We start from the raw sequence: 6681 nt of genomic DNA, 5'->3' as shown, positions 1-6681 counted from the left end.
AAACCCCCCTGTTTAAGAACATAATGAAATATTTGAGGGGCAAATATTGTTTATTACCGAATAAGGTTCTTTTAAAATGAAGAATAAATAATTGGCTATAATTATGTGTGTGTTTCTTAACTTAATAAAATCCTCAAAAAGATGTTAAACATTATCAAGTAAGACTTTTTTCCAAGTCTTTTTCATATCTTCTTACTTTAATATGAAAGTGAAGTGTAGGAGAAACTTCAACATTAATACGCATCAATTCTAAAGTAGCAAATCATTAGCATGAACGCCTTTCAGAACAATTACCCACGATAAATTACAGTTTAAGGTTCTTAAAGCACTTTGACAAGTACATTTTCAATAGAATCGGATTTCGTGAATTTACCTTCCTTGTCCTTGTTGATTTATAGGTTATTATTTTTTTCAAAAAGCTTTCATGATGAAATTTACATGAGTATCAATTATGTCTCATATTTAGCACACTTTCTATGAATCTGTATGAAGTTTACTTTTTTAAACGTCTTCCAACTATCAATTTCAAGGGATACCAATATCGCCACATTTTTGATCAACTTATGTATTTATACTTATAAAAAATTGTTCAAAATTGTATGCATGAGATGAGGAAAAAAAAACTTTGGCCTTCAACTCGACTAAAGATTAAATGACGTCTTTTCAATTTAAAATGGCTACTTCCATTCAAATATCAACTCGTAAAACCCAAGTAAGCTTATAATAAAAGATACCACAGAGTTTGACACATCTGTCTTATATTTAGATATTTTACTGAAAAATGACCTTCATAGGAGTCAAACAATAAACATTTTGCTAGACATGATATCTAACTTTTCTTTTGTCAATTTTTCCTTCCGTGTGAAGCAATAAACCCTTATTACCTGCATATTGGGTTATTTCTCTCAGTTGATTCGATACGCTAGGTACTAGAGCATGCTCTAGGTAAAGAAATTTTTAAATTGCACGATTTTGACAAAAACGGTGTTTAAACAGAAATATCAACAGTTTTAACACGCATTCTACGTAAGCACCAACAAATTTACGATAGGGAAACGACATGTCTCGGATTTTGATGACATTTTCACCATAGGTGTGTCTTGGAACAAAACTAGTAAATATGATGTCGGAAGTTCCACACGTGCACTTCGTTGCCATGGAGACGGATCCATTGATATTCGGCCATTTTTGGCCCTTTTTAAATAAATGAAAACATGAAAATTGAGGAAATGTAAATGGATATTTATCGGTATCTAATACACTCTAACAAAAAATCATTGGATCATATGATAAGATGAACTTTTAAAAGTACATATGACATATAATCGTTTATATTATAAATATTCCTCCTGAAAAAGGTCATGCAAACTGACATGGTTTCTAAAAATTTGAAAAATGGGGAAATTGGCATTTTTTGAAATCTTTAAGGCTAAATAAGAAAATATGTCTGCAGAAAATTTCCAAATCTTATGTGTGTTTTTATACTTGGGAATAAGTAGTGCCATCTCATGAAAAAATATCGGTGGGCTTTTGATCCTATTTTTAGTAAAATGTAGCTATAACTAGATACATTTTAGAAAAATGTGATAAATCAAAATTTTGGCAAAGTTTTAATTATCATTGCTGCATAATTACGAAGTATATTGTAAAATTTTAGATCTTAATTATAAGAGCTGGACACTACTAGCTGGTGTGGATAATGGTTGAGGGGGATTCCCATTCTTATTTTTAGTATCAGGTGGCTAAATATAGATATATCTCAGAATATTAGGAAAAATGGCATTTTTGTTGAAATTGGAAGCTTCATAGAAAAAGTCTTAACAAATATAGAGCTTTCTACAAAATGGTTCCAAAATGTACATATGTTTGTACAATAATTGCTACAATATTGAGGACGCACTCTTGTTTCTTTTTATAGCAACAATGGTATAAAAATAGATTACTTGAATAATTGAGAAACTGTAGATTGCATTGCACCTTTTCAGGCACTTTTTAGATGCCATAGCTGCATAATCAGGAAGTATATTGTAAAATTTGAGATGTTAATGACAAATGCTGGACACCACTAGCCGGTGTTGACAATGGTTGAGGCTGTTTCCCATTTCTATTTTTAGCATCAGGTGGCTAAATATAGATATGTCTCCAAATATTAGGAAAAATGGAAGTTTTATGCTAATTGGAAGCTTCGTAGAAAAAGTCTTAACAAATATAAAGTTTTCTACAATATGCCTTCAATAATTTCTACAATATTGTGGATGGACCCTTGTATTTTTTATAGCAACAATGGTCTAAAAAGATTCCTCGAATAATCGAGAAAATGTAGATTGCATTGCACCTTTTCAGGCAATGTTGAAAAGAAATATTTAGTGAAATGGACACCTTCTGAACGGGGTTCCCTTTTCTATTTATAGCACATCCATCCATATATAGAAACATTTCAGCAAATGAAGAAAAAAGACAATTTTCCATTAAAGGAGCTTCATTGATTAAAGTATTTACGAAATATACTGCTGAATACAATATGTCATGAACAAGAACATCTAGACAATTAATATTTTACACATTATTGAAGACTCTCTTTTAATTTCATATTCAACAGTTGTCTAAAAATAGATTCATTGGGGTATTAGGAAAATAAAGATTTTTGCACTGTTTTAGACATTATGGATAGAAAATTTGAATACTCTTTATTAGAAACATAATGTGACTGTCAAGCAGTAGAAAGAAATGACTAAATTTAAATTGTTTGAGGGAATTCCCATTCCTATTTTTAGCACAAAAATAAACCTTTGATTCGTCTTAATACATGAGCTAAAATATAAAAAGGACAAGATAGGATAAGGCACTTTTTGGCCCCTGATTTTGGATGTATTCCAGAATGATGCAAAAGTTTATCCATAAAAACCTCTTGTCACCCCTGCCACCCCAAAAAATAGTATTAATTTTAATGTGTTTAAGTTTTGAAATACACAGAGGTCACAGAGAAGTCATAAATAAGGCGATTTTCGAATTTTCTCATTTTTATGCAAATTTTCATCGCTTTTTAGCACATTTTGTTTCGGAAAACACAGAGCAAAATCTTGAATATCTATCAAATTTACATATTTTATACACTAGTATCAGATGTAGTTTAGGTGTAAAAATTTGTGCTCTATGTTTTCCGAAGAGATAAGTATCTCAAATATGACGAAATTCCACCGGAAATAAGAAAATTTGGGAAAATGTCCTACTTCTGCATCTTTCGGAAGCTTGATTGTAAGCATTGCATGCAAATTAGTGTTATTTTAAAGCAAGCAACATTTTAAGTTCTTAACTACAAACTATTACAATTTAACGAGTGCTCTGATTTTTACATCAAATACATGAAATAGGGAACCAGATGTGGTCGTTACTTTATCTTGTCAATTTTCACATATTGGAAGCTTCATTTAAAATTTTTACAAACTGTAAAAGGGCCGTTCAAAAATTACGCGGAGTTGTTGCACAGAAAAAATATTTGACGACATAATCTGGCAAAATGTCATACATAATTTAAAAGAATCTTTACTAAATTGGTCTTCAGAATTTCATATCAAAATGTTGTAAATTGGTATCAATTTTGAGTGATTTTTCAGGGCATATCATTTAGCCAAGGAGCAGGGAAATTTTTGACGTCACAGGCATTAAAAAAAATATGTGATTGAGCTTTTATTTTCTCAAAATTTTCCCAAGAGTACCTGTACAGTTTGAGTTACCTTATCTACTCAAATTCCATACACCATTTCTTGTCAAGCTTAAAATCTATTAAACAAGTAAAGAATATTCATTTTTTTGTTTTAAAACTAACAACTGCAGGTATTTATGAGATATAGTGTGATATTGGTGACTCTCAATCACGTTTTTTACAGCCCGAATAAAGTTTTCTTCGATAACCTTCTTCCCGTCCTCCCGTATAGCTTTTTAAAAGAGGTCTAACGGTCTAAAATTTCAATTTGCTATTTGTGGACGAATGCCACAAATATCCTAGTTTACTACATGTTTTATTAGGGTCTCTCGTCTCCAACGGAAGACCCTTCTATTATTCTATTGTTTCTTTTTCACTTTTATTAAGGTCTTCCGTCTTCAGCGGAAGACCTTCTTGTTATTCTTAGGTTTCTTTTTCACTTTTATTATTATTAGGGTCTTCCGTCTTCAGCGGAAGACCCTTCTATTATTCTATTGTTTCTTTTTCACTTTTATTATTCTTTTTTCTTTTCTTTACAAATTTTGTGCAGAGGATTTCTCGGAGATGGCTCGTTCAATTTTGTTCAAATTTTCAGGGTTGATGCATCTTTATCTGAAGTTAATTCCGGCATTTTTGTTTTTGAAAAGTCACTTCCGGTAAGAAATTATCGCCCTTTTATCGAATTTTTAATGACCATTTTGTCGACACAAAAACTCAAGAACCACAAAAGCTAGAGTGCTGAAATTTTTAGTGATAGTAGAGGTCATGTTGTAGTTGTGCACCTGGGTTTTCAAATTTTCCGGAAGTGTCTAGTATGGAAACTCGGTAGGGGTCAAATTTTAGGACACGAATCATGACTGATTTTTAAAGACATATAGAACAAAAGAATTTGTTTTAATATTATTATTGTTTTTTTTTCTAAAATTTGCATCATATCTTTTAAAGTATAATTATTTTGTTAAAACATACTGAACAAAATTTGTGCAGAATGACAAGATCTTTAATACGATATCAAGAAAAAAGTGCTGACTCATCACATTAGGGGCCAAAAGGGGCTAAAAGTCTATTTTCGATAACTCTTTAACAGTTAATATTTTGTTATACATTACTGAAGCAAAAATGTTTATCTCAACATTTTACAACTACATATTGTGATTTTAATGTCGTATAATATATGATTAGGGGCCAAAAGGGGCCAGAATGCTAAATGTTTGACGCTTTATATCTCGAAAGTGAGAAATATTTTGACAAGTAATACTGAACAAAAGATGTTCAAAATCACGTTCTGAACAATATGTAGCATTTCATTTTTCGCTAAAAGTCCCCATTAGGGAGTTGAAGGGTTGGCCCCTAAATATTTCTTTTGCAAATAACTCGAAAACGATAAAGAATCCCTGAATAGTTATTGAACAAAAAGTGTTCAAAATTCTAAGACCTTGAAGATGAGATCAACAAAAAAGGGCTGGGCACTCAAATTAGGGGCCAAGAGGGGCTTAAAGTTTTTTTTCGATAACTCTTTAACAGTTAATATTTTGTTATACATTACTGAAGCAAAAATGTTTATCTCAACAATCTATAACTGTATATTATAATTTCAATGTCGTATATTGCATAATTAGGGGCCACAAGGGGCCAGAATTCCAAATCTTTGACGCTTTATATCTCGAAAGTGAGAAATATTTTGACAAGTAATATTGAACAAAAGATGTTCAAAATCATGTTCTAAACAATATGCAACCTTTCATTTTTAGCTAAACGTCCCCATTAGGGAGTTGTAGGGTGGCCCCTATATAATTCTTATGCAAATAACTCAAAAACGAAAAAGAATCTCTGAATAGTTGCTGAGCGAAAAGTGTATAAAATCATAAAAGCTTTAAAATGAAATCAAGAAAAAGGGGCTGGACACTCAAATTAGGGACCAAGAGGGGCCAAAAGTCTTCAATCGATAACTCTTTATCTGTTAATATTTTGTAATACATTACTGAAGCAAAGATGTTTATCTCAACCATTAACAACTATGTATTATGATTTTTTTCCTTATATTACATAATTAGGGGCCACGAGGGGCCAGAATGCTTTGACGCTTTATATCTCGAAAGTGAGAAATATTTTGATAAGTATTATTGAAAAAAAGATGTTCAAAATCATGTTCTGAACAATATGCAACCTTTCATTTTTCGATAAACGTCTCCATTAAGGAGTTGAAGGGTTGGCCCCTAAATAATTCTTATGCAAATAACTCGAAAACGAAAAAAAATCTCTGAATAGTTGTTGAACAAAAAGTGATCAAAATCCTAAGAGCTTTAAGATGATATGAATAAAAAGGGCTGATTCTTAAAATTAGGGGCCGTGAGGGGCCAAAAGCCGATTTTTGAAGTCTGTGATGTTCAATGTTTTTTGGCCGATTTTATAAGTCTTTAATGTTCAATGTCTTTTACACATTATAGAAATCATTACTTTAGAATGAAAATCTCAATCAGAATCTTATCTCATCTCATCAAGAATCGGACGGAGGACCCACTCGTTGCTTGCAACGAGATCGTATCTAGTTATTATTCTTTTTTTTCTTACCGATTTTGTGCACGCGATTTCTTAAAAACGGCTCGATGGATTTTCATGAAACTTTCAAGACTTATGTAACAAAACTTGAACCTTATGCATTTTTTTCCGATTTGATGACGTCACTTCCGGTTTGGAGATATTGTCGATTTTATGATTTTTGAAGGGTCAGGTTGTCTCCAGATTTTCTCAATAATGGCTCAAGATAGAATCATGAAACTTTGAGGTATGATAGACCAAAGTCTATAGATATGTATAAAGTATTTCATTTTTTTCGGAAGTGCCGCACGTCGGCGCTCACTATGGCCCGAAAATTGTCGTATCGCGAATTTCAAAATTTTTAACACCTTTTCTACGATATCTTTTTACCTGGAAATATTTTGTTAAAACATATAGAACAAAAGAAGTGTAGAATATCA

Source organism: Saccostrea cucullata, unplaced genomic scaffold (assembly GCF_032062105.1).
Source record: "Saccostrea cucullata isolate Sc308-1 unplaced genomic scaffold, CSIRO_AGI_Scuc_v1 ctg425, whole genome shotgun sequence".
Taxonomy (NCBI): Eukaryota; Metazoa; Mollusca; class Bivalvia; order Ostreida; family Ostreidae; genus Saccostrea; species Saccostrea cuccullata.
The sequence above is the reverse complement of the archived record's forward strand: the minus strand, read 5'-3'. Positions refer to the sequence as shown.